Genomic DNA, 16,936 nt, shown 5'->3' on the forward strand with positions numbered 1-16,936 from the left:
CATTATTGGTGTAAATATTCACCAAAGTCAGTGTAAATAAAGCGTAACGTTACACAGTTGAGAAATGTGTGTGATTTTACATCATATCTTGTGTAGCATGCCCTACGACACCATTAATGGTGTAAATATTGACCAAAGTCAGTGTAAATACAGTGTAACTTAACGCGGACTTTTTACAGTGAAAATGCACTACTACAATACAACACAATATATTTTCAAATAGTGACATTTGCATACATCAAAATTACATACGTGTACAATGTTTCACATATTTTTTTGGCACCCGACCAAAAGGGTCTATAGTTCACTTTAACTTAAATTTACCTTCAAAATATCACTTGCGTCATTGGTTAAATAACAATTAAATTATATATATACTTGTAGAATGAGACAAAATCTTAATTTTTACGAAATAATTTTATTTTTATTTTTATCAAATATTTTCGACAGATATTTTGCTGTTTGCAGTGGTGATTAATTTGAAACTGACTATAATTGGTTTGAATACGTTTTACCCTTATATGCAGCCTTCTTTGTTAAAACACCGCACACAATAATATGTTTTATCTGGCACAGTCAATGCCTTCGATCGCTCTGGGATATCGTTACTACACTTACCTGGGACATTGTATAAAATATCAAGGGAACGTCCGTTCACAGGAGTTGCTAGAATTTCAATTAACATCTAATCCTAGCATATTGGACTTTCTGGTGAGTAATATTGTTTGTTTTTGCTGAAAAGTGACATTTTATAACAGGATAATTTGGTACACACACACACAACCAGGTTTCTAAGTAAAATAACAACCGCACACATGTACCACGGAAGAATCTATGTAATTTAATAAAAATAACAACCGCATACATGTACCACGGGAGAATCTATGTAAATAAATAAAATAACAACCGCATACATGTACAGCAGAAGTATCTAGGTAATAGGTATATAAATAAAATAACAACAACCCCATGTATTGAGAACGAAAGAATATATGTATGTATGTATATAAATAAAATAACAACGGTGAACCGTATACATGTATCACGGAAGAATCTATGTATATAAATCAAATAGCAATCGCAAACATATACAACGGATGAAACTATGTAAATGAATAAAATAGCAACCACAAACATGTACGATGAATCTATGTAAATGAATAAAATAACAACCACATACATGTACCACAGAAGAATATATGTATATAAATATATATTAAGGATGTACTCCTCTGAGGTTTCAGTCACGTCAAAATTACACTACTGAAGTACTTATGTAAATAAAAAAGGGGTGCGTCTAATTACCCAATACTACCCAATACCACACAATACTACCCAATATAGTCCGAATTATTCTGACGTTTTATCGACTTTTTTCATATCGGTCTGTCGTCGGTTAATCGACGACAGACCGATATGAAAAAAGTCGATAAAACGTCAGAATAATTCGGACTATACCCAATACTACCCTGTTATGAACCAAATACTTCTTTATTACTATGAAATATCATCTTTATAGACGTTATTTACTTCCATCTGCCATATTTTATCGGGAAATATGCGATTTTGTGCCGAAAACATCACCGAATTGCCGTGACTATGACCCAATACTACCCCATACCATCCAATACTACCCCATACCATCCAATACTACCCAATACCGCCCAATACTACCCAATATGACCCAGTTATGAACCAAATACTTCTTTATTACTGTGAAATATAACAATTCTTGAAGTTATTTACTTCTATATGTCACATCCTATCTGGAAATATGCGATTTGGTGCAGAAAACATCACCGAAATGTCGTGACTAGGGGTTCGACGCTTTACAGGAACGGGCAGGAACGGGCAGAAATCTATTAATTAATATATATATACATTAATGAATATATATATATAAGATAGATTTTTAAAAGTATCATTATCGGGTATAAGATATATTTGATAAAAGAATTGCAATAACATGATACTATATTAATTCTATTCATGTCATAAAATGGTGTTATTAAGATCATATATATAAATTTAGCAGGAAATATTTAGAAAATTTGAAATTACTTTTCATAAATGTTAGTTATTCAATTTTGTTAAACATAACAGTATCAATTATATAACAATGCTGGAGAAGAACCTTCAGTTAAATTAGATACTCAAATACTACGAAATTCAAAAAGTATATGGATTGTATATGATTCGAAGTCCTTTCAATTACTTGATTAACTCACAGATAGTCTGTTTTGGACAAGCTAGATATTTTTTCCATATATAGTTCCCTGACCAATCTTATGAAGGGTAGACGAGTAGGTTGTCATTAAGTAATGTAAAAATTAAATAGATTAATAAAAGGAATTACGTTACGCTTCTTATACATCAATCCAGAGACGTATATATTACATTACNTCGACAAGGAAATTACTAGATTCCCCAGAAGTCAAACAGTATTAGACGGTCACAAATCCGAGGTATACCAAAACAAAAACATGTAGTTACTTAATTTGTATATAGAATTATAATGTTAACCCAATAACCCCAAATACGTAATTTAAAGTGTTCCATGTGACATATTCACAAGTTTGAAGGCTATTGCCTTCGGTATAAAACACTAGTTATTTCTCTCAGAATAATCTACACACAACTTTTGTTACAGTAAGTATTATATTATATTTGACTTTAGCACTCAACTATTCACACTGAACAAGGCAACGTTCTACTTTATGCCTCCAATCCATACATTAGGTAAAGCCCACATAGATATGCGTAGAACGATGGCTTATGTCTGTTACATTTCTTTCAAATTAAAAATAGGACATAAGACCTATCAACATACAAAGAAAAGATTAAGAAAATTAAACAGTTGATAATCACTAATGTCAAACTTTTCTAGTATGTCCATTTTCAGGTGATGAGATTAAGTCGCCTTCAAGCATCAACTAGTGAAATATGTTGTACAGTCTACGTAGCAACACTGTGTGGTGACCTTTATCGCCTCTTCGCTGATTTATGAACATATTCCCTTTCCTTGTCGTTTGGTCTTTAAATTCACCGCCGCATCAGGCACGTGTGAAATATCAAGTTGACCCGAACCGTTAAGGAATGTTAATAGCACTTGTAGTTGTATTGTGTACATGTACAGTTTTTAAAAAGTGTACATGTACACAAATGTCTTATATTGTAGTTGTCTATCGGCCATCATAAGAGACGAATATATTGGATATTACGTAATATATACGTCTTTGATCATCCAAAAGCAAAATACTAAATGACATGAAAACTTGATTCGACTCCCAGATATACTGTATACACATATTTACTTTTAATAACCCTGAGTTTGTGACACTAATTAGGAAATAACAGAAATCTGTTATCTGGAGTACGGCTCCATTCTGGACTCGGGCAAAGATCCCGGCTCCCCGGCTCTGTGCCCTCGGGCACTTAATAATCCAAGTTCCTGAAGGTACACTTATGAGGTGTATACTGGTACCGAATCTAAATCACAGTTACAGGTAAATATATATATTATAATTTTATTTTATAATGGCTTCCGAGGAATTACAAATTCCACTTGCAAACCACTTATATAATATGTACAGAAGACGTAGCAGTCTATGTGATTAGTTATAATTTTAAACAGTGTCTTGTAAGCCATTTTAGGCTGAATATCATATACAATTACATTTTCTATTTTATGCATATGTTAAATATGATACCATGTGTCAATCAGAAAAATAATTATGAAAATAATCTTCCGTTTAAATTATAATTAGCTACTAGTTAGTGTGAATTTAGCAGACCTCGCTGGTAGGGGGCTCCCAACCCTTGGAAACCTAAATTTCACTACAATGTAGAACTAGGAAATTATTCATTTTATTTATCACCATTGTTATTTGGGTTTTTTAAAGACATCATGTTTAAAGGCAGTAAATGTAAAAGAAACCTTTTAACTATTATAGTATTTAATATGTAAGGACAAAATCCAGGAGTTTGTTAGGTAGTTGTAGGGGGTGTCCCAATCACCTGCTCTCTGGATTGGCACATGTATGTTTTTATACTGTGTTATTAATTTATAATGTATAATAGCTGTTCTTAACAAAATTATGAAATGGCCTATATATTTTTACATTAAGATGATTGATCCCTGTTATGTAACTATATGTTTTTATACTGTGTAACTATATACTTGTACGCTGTAATTGTGATATATGACACTATGATAAACAAAATTGACTTGACTATATATATATATATATATATATTGGTTATGCAATGACGACGAAAACGGAGATACATTTTGAAAAGAACATGAGCATTCTACGGATTTTTTTTAGTTATAACAAGTCGATATAATATGTATAAATATAGATTTGTTCCAATATACACTAAAGATACATGGTTGTGAAAAGTAAATCTACTCTTACTAAATACTCGTCGAATTTATTCAAACAAATTTAAGTCTTTAAAAACATCAAGTTATATGAATGCATAACCACGGACTTTATCCAATTCCGTGTACAATATCTAATTTTAAACATAAACTTAGACCCGTGCAATTGAATAGATTCTTGATATATGAAATCCATTTAAAATCAGCGAAATCATTTTCATGTAAATTCAGCATAAGCTTGTACATTATACTAGACAATTTATTTTCACCTATAATTAGTTTATACCAAAACATTATCATTCTAGATTTGTCCATTTCCAGTTCCTAAAATGGGTAGTATTATTGACCAATAAGCTTTTATGAGCAATTGCTTGATCAGTTTATTTTAATTTTTATGCAATTATTTACATTTAAAATTGAATTTTTAATTGATTTAAACATTCGTACGTTTCTAATCAAAACAATATGGTGTCAAGCTCGCCTCTTAGCGAAATCCCGCTGATAAGGCTAGTAGGCAACAGAACAGAAACGACCGATGAAATGCATTTGTTGAATGAATTAAAAAAAAAAAAAGTACACATTCCTTGATCTTACCTCCATTTATTACTGAAACGTTATGAAATGTTTCACATATGTCGTATGCATTTAGTGATTTACACAAAACTCTTCACAAATCTATACAAATAATCATCGATTTTGTCGATAAGCACGTACAGATTGGTATGCATACTGACATGGACATGTAAGAACTTGGTCAATATTAATCCATTATGTGTCGTATAAACTTTGGTAACAGCGGGACGTTCACGAGCTCTCGCCAGTATGGGCATGGCCAAATGACCGACTTTTGAAAGCTTCTTTCCGATTTGTCAGTCCGCTTCAGAATGACACGTCGCCAGTTCAGGTCACAAAGTATTTTTACTACGTACTTTTTGTACAAGGAAATACAATGTTTCTAAATATATTAGCGTAGTATATTTGTTAAGGTGTGTATTTATTACATTATATTAGTAGAATGGGGATCATAGTACGTTGTAGTTCGTGTCTATACTGGCGATTAGAACATGATATTTGGTTTAAAGGGGCTGGTCGGGGAAAAAATATCATATTTGCTAAAATGGTATACACATGTTTAAAATACCTTCTTATGAAACGAGTTTATTTTACACTGTAGACGCCAACCTAAAAACTTGAAACGTATGTTGACATGTTCTAAGTTTGATAATTCTTGTGTAACACCAGAAGTATCCAAATGTAAGACACCAAGATGTGCTACATGTCCTAGGATTATCGAGTGTAATACGTTTATTTTCAAGAATGGTTTGAAATTTACTGTGAAGGTAAATATGAATTGTAAATCAAAAAATGTAATTTATGCAATCGTTTGTTCTAAATGTGGTGATTTTTACATCGGTCAAACCGGTAATGAACTCAGAACACGTATGACTGTACATAGACAACAAACTAGAACTGATTCTTTACGAAATCTTCATGTTAACAAACATATTCATGAATGTGCTGGAGATAAATTTAATGTATTACCTTTGTATCAACTATTTTCATCAGACACTATTTTAAGAGAAACGAAAGAAGACCAACTAATAAAAATATTAAAACCGAGTCTCAACAGGCCACAATAAAATTTTACGCCAAATTGNAATATATATATATATATATGTAACTAAGTTGTACTGGCGTGTACACATAAATGTGACTAAGTTGTACTGGTTTATACATAAATGTGACTAAGTTGTACGGGTGTGTACATAAATGTGACTAAGTTGTACGGACTAAGTTGTACGGGTGTGTACATAAATGTGACTAAGTTGTACGGGTGTGTAAATAAATGTGACTAAGTTGTACTGGTGTATACAAGCAAATGCCCTTCCCGTTGGATACGTATTGCTTAAATAAAATTAAAGAAAAGAAGTAATAACGACAAAGCAGACAATGGAATTTGTCAACTTTTCAAGGCAATCAGCCCCTTTCATGTAAGCACGGACTTATCTATTCTAATTCCGTGATGTAAGACAGCAAAAAATGAATATATAACAAAAATGGTCACAACGAAATAAAACTACAACATTAAATAAATAAACAAAAGTACAGTTATGCTAATGTTATTTAATATCCCTTCGGATACTAAGGTTAATTATGGTAAAAAAAAATCATCCTGAAGACGCCTATCAACTTCATAGTGTATAGGTACACTGACCCATGTTCCTATAGTTAAAACCGGTTTTTATTTTTTTACAGAGACATTGGGTATAGTGCCTCTGCTCAGCTGTTTGTTATGTAAAGAGGAGACCTACTGCATTTATCTAAATTATTTCAAATAACTTCAAATTCAATTATTCATCAGTTCCCTAGTTAATATCTATTTATGACTTTTGTTGAATCAAGAAATATGAGTGTATTGCAAAACAGAAAAAGTTGAAAGCTATTGAACCAATAACGACGTTGTGACACGTACATGGCGATTTACTATACATTTGTTATACAGAGTGGTACAATTCCTTAGGTAAAATTATCTACAGTTTCCATTGGACATGATTTGTAATACACGGTACAATTTTCTTAACAAGAATATAAGCGATCAGATATATGATTATAAATATCGTAGCGTCTGATAACCTGTTGTGTCCTCCAATACATAATAAAAAAAAAATCATTGAAAAGGGGTTTCTTCTGCGATAAAGAAAGTGGGGAACCAAGCCAATACGGTGCCAAGAAGAATACTAAAAAAGTAAATAAAGTTGTAATTCGAACTCAAAAGAGGTAAAAGCAATTCAAAATAAATAGGACAGATTTACATGAAAAACTGAAGGAGTGCATGGTGAACGAAACCAGGGGTTCCTGAAGGGTACGTTATGGCATCTTCTGCGTCTTTACATAATAAAAGTATCATACAGAAAACTGCTTTATGTGGCAAATGTTAATAATTGAAGCAAACATTACTGGGTGTTTTATGCCCAACAAAGTGTTTTAGGCCTATAAAACGTCAGGTTTAATCAGTTTATTGATGTAAAAGCTGCATTATCTATGATCAGACAAAACAGTTTTGATAAAGCTGAATAAAACTAAATCGAAAGTTGGAATACTACTCTCAACTATCATATCTTATACAGATAAGTTGTTGGTATTTTTTCTACAATTTTACTCAAGAAATGTTTTATCCACAATGTCTTAAAGTCATATTCTCAAAACTACGTGTCACCACGGACTTAGATAACTAATCTAGTTCCGTGGTGTCACTGTCTTAACTTGAATGTTTTGACAGAACGATTATTATTTCCTTTATTTCCTCCAAAAACGAAGAGTTACAGAAATAACGAACAAAACACTATTGAAAAGAGAAGAAAATGCATTCACAATCATGGTCACACCCTGACATAGTGACTCACACATGCACATGGACAGACACACACATAAGAGAATAATAATAGTACACGCATCATACCATAAAGTACTATAAACACAACACAATGATATAATAGGTACTATTACAGTCATTATACGGTGATAATTATGATGATAGACAGTATAACACTAATCATATATTACATCACACATTGATATAATAGACATATTTACACTCCTCAGACTACATTATCATATAATAGTATAGACAGTAATCCACTTCTCGTACTAAGCAATCATACAACATTGTAATAAACAGTATTACAAGCATCACACTATAAATTATACAGCATTATTATAGACAGTATTACTGNAAAATGCGGAGTCAAACAGGTATAAGTGTTTACAATTATATATATTGAAGGGAAAGCATTTGGCAATTGAGGATATTCTCTTATTTTGTTGCATTTATTTGAAAACGAAAATAGAACATTTTACTTGTTTATTATCAAAGATAAGTATTACCACTTGTATTTAGTATACATCACAGTCAGATATTTCACTTGTATTTATTATCACAGACAGGTACTAAAACACTTGTATTTATGATCACAGACAGGTATTACATCATCATCGAGGATGGTATTACATTGGTATTTATTATTACAGGTATAACACTTGTCTTTTAAATTAAATATCACAGACAGGTATTACAATTGTATTTGATATCACAGACAGGTATTACATAATCATCGAGGATGGTATTACATTGGTATTTATTATTACAGGTATAACACTTGTCTTTTAAATTAAATATCCAGACAGGTATTACACTTGTATTTATTATCACATACAGGTATTACGCCTGAATTTACTACCAGAAAGGTATTACACTTGTATTTAGTATCACAGACAAATATTACATTTGTTTTTACTATTACAGACTGTGAGACAGATATTACACTGGTATTTAATATCACAAACAGGTATTACACATGAATTTACTATCAAAAGACATGTATTATACATGTATTCAGTATCACAGACAGATATTACACTGGTATTTATTATCACAGACAGGTAAAACACCTCATTTGTGTGGCATCGTTAGTTAAGATGAATATCTGTTATGTATTTATTGCAACTTTAGAACAATACACAATATAAACACATATATTTCAAGCTGAAACTTTTGAGAAAAAAAAAGATTCTAAAAGCTATAAGGGGGTATTTTCTTACTTACTCATACATGTATGCCAACTGGAAAGTTCATGGAAAAATAAACCACAGACCCTTTAAAATAGATATATATGTAGTAGGACGAAAAATAGTGATTAAGTTAGTGCTGTCGCTGGTGCTCAAACCCGCGAACTTTGGCTCTCCAGCCCAATGCTCTACCGCTGAGCTAAAAGGAAATTCCCTACAGCTGACACTCGTGAGGCAACCTAATCAATGCACATCTTTTACATATAATGTAAATATAACTCTATATTACTCTTGAAGTATATATAATATGTATACCAATCCTAATTATATACGCTGTTTAGTGTATACATGTATATACCTCTCATAATAAACTCTGCAGACAACTAATCTTTACATACCTAAATATGTGTTCTATATATAAATTATATAATCTGTATATCAACTTTTTACATAAATAACAAGAAGCCTGAATAGTTAATCTGAATTTTTAAATTTCAATTTAAAACCTGTGAAATATCATACTCTTGATATCAAGTGTATGGGTTCTTAAAAAGGATTCATTTAAAAATATGGTTTTCAATTTTTAATCTTTTATATTCATTGATGCTGTACTGGAACGTGTCCACTGCAGCATTACTTAGCCCGTGATGGCTTTATTAAAGCAAGTCACTCAGCTCAAGTCTGATCTGTGGAAGTGCCACATTGGGGAACCTCTTTTTGATGATTTCTGAAAGAATACAAGGTATTTAGATATATATCAGTGATGATTTTTTGTGGGGTACATTTGGGGCCCCTAGAGAAATTCAGCCCCCTTCCCTAGAGAATTTCGGCTATATTTTCCCAAATTACTTTTTGAGTTTTATAATTGGCAAAATTGTTTCATTACAAAAGGCACAGACCCCAGATGTAAAAAGAAAATCTATATACTTTTTAACATTTAAAAATTGAACATATTTTCTCCCTGAAAAAATATTTCATTGCATTGATAGGAGAACTTTATATGTGGAAAGATAAAGGATCAATCAACTTATACAACTCAATCATGGAATGACGAAAGAGAAGGGGACCACATTGAACAATATATTTGAACACTGAACATCTATGCAGACTAGGAAAAAGGATAAACTTACTCGGAGGTGTGGCACAAAAAATCCATTTTGCTGGGTATTCTTGACTTTGACTCTTTGATGCAGCCTTATAAATTAAAAATTGTGCTATTTAGTGTAATGATTACTGATTGAGATAACTTGTATTCCTTTTTGTCCTTCATATTTCAATATGGAACCACTGACCTCTATTTTATCAATAGATTTATATAATATTAATACTGGTAAAATGCATTTCAGAGAATTTCAGAAAAGTTTGCATTTGCCACAGGTTTTTAAAATTTGAATAACCAGGTAAATTAAAAAAAAAATAGCATACAGAAAAATTCATGTTAGTCATGATTTTAGAAATAATTGATTTGGGGTTGTGTTTATTCATTATTTGATGAATAAATTAGTTGGGTAATGATATAATATATCCACAATGGAAGACATTCATTTCAAAATGTATGATAGACTTCCAGTTCTTGATAGCAATCTTTATAGAGCTGTCTGTAACTAATCCCCCTTCCAAACCCTATAGCTAATGACCCTGGAGGGAGGATCTGGCCAAAGCTACATCAGTACACACATGTATACATACAATGTTTTGTGTATATAAAGTATCCAAGTACCTTTATGATTGGTGTCTGAAGTAAACAATTTCATCTACATAATTCTCAGTTTGACTTCATTTATGAAAAATGTCAAAAAATAGTTTAATGTGTTAATTATGCTTAAACTAACAATGCTTTAAACCACTTAACCCTTGTCTTCCACATTCAAATTCCCAGTTATACTTACACACTCTACATGTAAATTACAACATCTTCTAGCTACTTGTATACTTACTTTAACTGATTTGTTTGCAATGCAGCTATACATAATAAGCAGTACATTTCTTGACTTATTTCACAAACAAATATACTAGAACCAAACTGTTAATTTTTCAAACAACTAAACTTGACCGTATAATCCCTAGTACTGCTGTATTTATACTGGATGTATCAAACTAAATGAACATAAAAAACAGTATTAGTTTGTTCATACTAACCTGTAGATGTGGTATTAAAGTGTACTAGTATTCTCTCTTCTTGCTTATGTCCATAATTTGGCAGAAATTCACATTCTTCATAATCTGTCACACAATGCAACGATCCATGGCTAGGGATTGACCTCTTCACCTCACAACTTCCTGTGCATCAGTGTGAATTTAAACTGACCAATCACAGACCAGGATTCTGGACTGGCCGCAGTAGCTATGTTTATTATCTTGATCCTTCTAATTATCTTTCAACAGCCTGGTGAGCTGTATAGACATGCTAAAATCTATTGAAACACTTCACAGCTATTAAAATTAGGGAAAATAAACAGCATTTTCTTTTTTCATTTTATGTTAAGAAGTTCAGTGTTAAAAAAAAATGAAGTAATTTTAACAATAATGAAAAAAATGAAAAATGAAGTTGCATCTCTAAATATTCTTAGTTTGAAAATCCAAAGCTGTAGAAATGCTCTAAGTAGGAAAATATGAAATCTTAAAATTAATGAAATTATGATGTTTTTCAAATTATACTGAATACACCCATTTCTGTACTCTACGATATGTTTTTTTTTTATTATTCTGAGGAGATTGGTGTAAGGCTTCAGAATATCTGACTTGAAACACCAAAATTAAAGATTTTTAAAAGAAAAATCATGTAGCTGGGACTCAGAAAATGTCCACATCCAAAGTAAAAAAAATGGCTATAAGTCCACAAAATGCCGAAGAAAATCTGTGAAATTACTGTAAGTCTCAACTTCGTAGAATTCCACGGGTTTCCGTGGAAAATGTCCACAGATTTCCACAGATGTGGAAGAATACGTATGGAAAAAACCCGCTGATTTTTAAATCCACAGATTTCCATGAATTTCCATGCCGCGGAAAGATTTTTATCTTTCTTTTTTCTGTGGAAAATGTACAACCGGGAAGGGAGCTTATAATAATATCATAACCCTGGGCATGTCATTTCTTCAGAATAAGACTGAAGTTTTTGACATATTCGACCTCAGTTACTTTAAAAGAAAGTCAAGGTCTTTTTTATTCGCATATTTACTATTTAGTAAGGTTCTAACCCAGGAAGCTAACAGCCAAATATCATGGGTTTAGGACTTTCATTTCTTCAAGTTATTTGAATTTGTTTATTTATTTGACCTGTCGCCTTTAAAGCATTAGTCAAGCCCACTCTTGTATTTCAACCAAATGTACTTTGAAGGGTGCATCCTTAGATCTAGGAGTTTTAGATGATATACAAGAGGCTGAGAGGGCCTGTATCACTCACTTTTGTATGTAGCGAAATATCCTCATTAAAAAGAAAATTGAAGTTAAGACACTAGCTATAGGCATAAACTCTCATTGTACCTTCAGACCAGATAAATAAATAATGAAAGGTGTAGCCCAAACTTGCTACTGAGAAGCAAAGCTAAAAATCATAGCTTTGATAGAATTATTGATGAAAGGATTTTGCAACAATTGCATTTAAAAATGAAGGCTAGTGATACATACCTTCTGATTGACTTGTTTTCATTGACAGTATATATGTTATATCCTATATCTCTTGACCAAGGAAGAAATAATGTTATGACTAACATATTATGTTATATGAGGTGTGTAAAGAAATAAGAGAACATGTGTAATAGTGTGGTAGTACAATTGTACTGTACATGTGTTAACATGTCTGTGATTGTATATATACTAATTTCCATGTGTAATATACGTCTGTGAAAGTATGTACATGTGTAATACCTATCTGTGATAGTGTGTACATGTGTAATACCTGTCTGATAGTGTGTACATGTGTAATACCTATCTGTGATAGGATGTACATGTGCAATACCTGTCTGTGATAGTATGTTCATGTGTAATACCTATCTGTGATAGCGCGTATATGTGTAATACCTATCTGTGATAGTATGTACATATGTAATACCTATTTGTGAGAGAATGTACATGTGTAATACCTATCTGTGATCGTATGTACATATGTAATACCTATCTTTGATAGTGTGTACATGTGTAATACCTGTCTGATAGTGTGTACATGTGTAATACCTGTCTGATAGTGTGTACATGTGTAATACCTGTCTGATAGTGTGTACATGTGTAATACCTATCTGTGATCGTATGTACATATGTAATACCTATCTTTGATAGTATGTACATGTGCAATACCTGCCTGTGATAGTATGTACATATGTAATATCTATCTGTGATAGTATGTACATGTGCAATACCTGTCTGTGATAGTATGTACATATGTAATACCTATTTGTGAGAGTATGTACATGTGTAATACCTATCTGTGATAGTGTTTACATGTGTAATACCTATCTGTGATAGTGTGTTCATATGTAATACATGTCTGTGAAAGTATGTACATGTGTAATACCTGTCTGTGATAGTGTGTACATGTGTAATACCTGTCTGATAGTGTGTACATGTGTAATACCTGTCTGATAGTGTGTAAATGTGTAATACCTATGGTAGCAGTGTACAGTAGAGGGTTGTGGCCATGGGTGATATTTTTGTTAAATGGCTAACCCCTGTATTATGATGTGTAAAAAAATATAAAAATAAAACTGTACTAAAATTGGTATAAGCATGATGAAGTGGGCTGTGTGAGCTTCACATTTGTAAAAAAGAAAGAAGATTTTTTTTGGTTCGAGAATAAAATTTTGACCATAATCCGAAAGGGTGCATACACACGAAAAGCTAGCTTTACAGGAGGTAAAATTTTGACAACAGCACACGACGCAAAATTGCAAAAAATCAAGTTTTACAACTTTACTGGGACCCAGATAATTCTGCAACCAGGTAGGTTATTTTTAATTTCAGACAGAGCTTAGGAAAAAAATTACTAGTTGCGGGGGTCAAATTTTGGGTTAAAAATAGCAATTTTTGGCATTTTTTTGGTAATTTTTGATGTGGTAACCATGGTTTTCACACAAGTGACATACATAGAAAAAAGAGGTTTATACACTTCTCAGTACTGTATATGTATTGTAAATATAATGTAGTTTACAAATATATATACATGTATGCATGTGTTGTGTAGGGTAAATCCGCTGTTTACATTTCCTCGACATGTGCTTTGTTTATCAGAGTCGGGCCATTTCTACTGTACACTGCTACCTATCTGTGATACTAATTCTCATGTGTAAATACCTGTCTGTGATATTATGTACATGTGTAATACCTATCTGTGATAGTATGTAAATGTGTCATACCTGTCTGTGATAGTGTCAACATGTGTTGTATCTGTCTATGATAATATATATATACTTCTATAAGACGTGTGTTTGATACTTAATACATGTGTAATACAAGTCTGTGATAATATACGTATAAGACGTGTGTGACACTTCATTCATGTATAATACCTGTCTGCGATAGTATATACAGTCGGTGTACATGTGCATGTATTATGATAGCTGTGATAATTTTACATGTGAAATTCCTGTCAGTGATAGTATATACATGTGTGAGATAGCAATTCCTGTCTGTGATAGTGTTTACATGTGTAATACCTATCTGTGATACTGATAGTGTGTACATGTGTGATACTGATAATAAAGATATGTGTTATAATTGTCTGTGATAGTAGTATGTGTCTTAATACCTGTGTGTGATACAGGTAGTATGTTTGTGTAACAAACCTTAGTGTGATAGTATACTCATGTATTATACCTGTATATGATAGTTTATATGCATGTGTATAATAACTGTTTGTGATAGTATATGTGTGTAATAGAATGTATGTGTATAATAACTGTGTGATAATATATGTGTGTAAAAGTATGTATGTGTATAATAACTGTGTGTGATAGTATGTATGTGTATATAATTACTGTGTGTGATAGTATGTATGTGTATAATAATTGTCTGTACTGTGATAGTTTATATGTGTGTAATAACTGTGTCATAGTTTATAGTGGTACATGTATAATAACTGAGTGTGATAGTATACATGTATAATACATGTGTGTGATATTATATGTGTAAATACCTGTATGTGATAGTATATATATGTGTGTAATAGTAAATACAAGTGTTATATAACTGCCTGTAATAGTATACACATATAAAATACCTGACTTTGACAGTATATTAATACACATGTGTAATATGTGAAATGTATGTTAACTCATTATTGATTTGGATTGTTATATGCTATATGATCATCAAACTTTGATGGAGATGCATCTTAATTGATGGTATTTCACTGTTGTAGAGTTGATTTTATTGTGATGAGAAAATGCCTTATTACAACTTTCAAGTTCTCTGTACAATTTGACATATATGCATTCACCATCAGTTTCATTTGGATTGAAATTTACCTATAGCTAGCACAGGCATCATAATAGTTTTATGTTTTTGCCTCCTTGAAATATATAATCAAGTGTATTCCTATCTAAGCTTTAACAGTGGCATTTCAAAACTTTCATTTGATACAGATTCATAGCCATTATACACATGTAGTTATTAGTATGATTTAGGAGAATATTACAATCTATTTATTTAACTGCATATACTAGAGTTGAATATGTACATGCTTGTTCTGTCAGCTGTATTGGAAACCAGACTTGTAGTTGTTAAAATTCTGTAGCTGTGAGGGCACTGCCAACATTAGAATGATCTTTATAATTATGCATTAATCTACAAACTTCATACAATTAATTTCTACTATGTATCAAATCATTAAGCTAAAGATATCGTAATGCTTGTATTTTGCAGGCTGGTGGATTATCAACACAGCGGAAGTCACCAATGTGCATAGATGCTGTCTAAAGTGACTATGATGTCATCATTTGATGATTACTTCAGTCTTCACTCTTTCATTGTAAACGTGGCAAAAGTTTTTTACCAATAAATTATGTGATGCTAATCAGAAGTCTGTTGTTTTATCTATTGATACTATATAGGATTATTTTGAACTGCGACCGTAACCTTTGACTTGCTGCAGAGAGAAAAGAAATGGTCGTGATATACATGTATGTGGGATGATAAGGCAATGTGTTACATAACGGTACCACTATTTGGTCCCTATGCCTGAAGGTCAAGGTAACATTTAGGTCACAGGTCAAATCCTTTTACTGGGCAATTCTGATTTGATGAAGATAACTCAATATAAGTTATATATGTAAGATTGTGAGGCTGTATATCTACCACAATGGGGTCTGTATAATCAAGGTCAAGGTCTCGTTAAGTTAATTCTGAACCTGTATACCTCCAAAGGTAAGTGATGTGTAGAAGGAAGGCGAGCTTTGTTGCATCCCCCTTTGGTGTTCATTCACTTTACACAGTTAAGTAACGTAAACCTCGGAGATAATAATAGTGCCAGGTATGATAAACAGGTAAAGATACATGTATCATGTAACCTTTATTCCAGTCCCAACTGACTTTTTGGGGAGCATACAATCCATCAGTTTTAGTGATTTTCTTGATTTTATATGGTAACATATTCAAGTAATGATGGAGGAATATTTACCATACAGTATAAAGAAACAGGCTCAAGTGACAAAATGTGATCACTTTTCTTTCATCAAAGTGCATCGTTCATAAGGCCAAAAAAAAATGATTACTTGGTTCTCAGGCTCGCGCGCATTTCATGGCACAGTGCGCATTGCCGATTTTATTGTGAAAGTAATAAAAAAAATCGTGAATGCGCCAGTCGCCGTCTTTAAAAAAATCCGGAAAATTGGTCNATCGTGAATGCGCCAGTCGCCGTCTTTAAAAAAAAATCCGGAAAATTGGTCCGCATGTCGTTTTTACTCGTTAGTCACCCAAGTCCCGAAACAGGCAAGCGTTAAAATGATTATGACTTATTAGTCTTGTGTACAAATGGCGCTCATTTCGGTACAAATT

General features: G+C 32.2%; 1 protein-coding gene and 1 long non-coding RNA gene across 2 annotated transcripts in view; one reads left to right on the forward strand and one right to left on the reverse strand.

Annotated features, from left to right (window-relative positions):
* Positions 1-566: 566 nt before the first annotated feature.
* Positions 567-16,936, forward strand: part of LOC110443249 (NXPE family member 4-like) — a 44,026-nt gene continuing 27,656 nt past the window's right edge. Inside the window, exon 1 of the mRNA XM_021487342.1 lies at positions 567-711. The gene's annotated coding sequence lies outside the window, so the exon portion shown is untranslated. The remainder of the gene's footprint in view (positions 712-16,936) is intronic.
* LOC110443250 lies at positions 9,583-11,197 on the reverse strand. Its single transcript, XR_002462089.1, has 3 exons — positions 11,090-11,197; positions 10,081-10,144; positions 9,583-9,677 (listed from the first exon to the last, which is right to left on the reverse strand). It is a non-coding gene; the product is annotated as an uncharacterized LOC110443250 (long non-coding RNA).

The sequence above is a fragment of the Mizuhopecten yessoensis genome, unplaced genomic scaffold, assembly GCF_002113885.1.
Source record: "Mizuhopecten yessoensis strain PY_sf001 unplaced genomic scaffold, ASM211388v2 scaffold716335, whole genome shotgun sequence".
NCBI classification, from domain to species: Eukaryota; Metazoa; Mollusca; class Bivalvia; order Pectinida; family Pectinidae; genus Mizuhopecten; species Mizuhopecten yessoensis.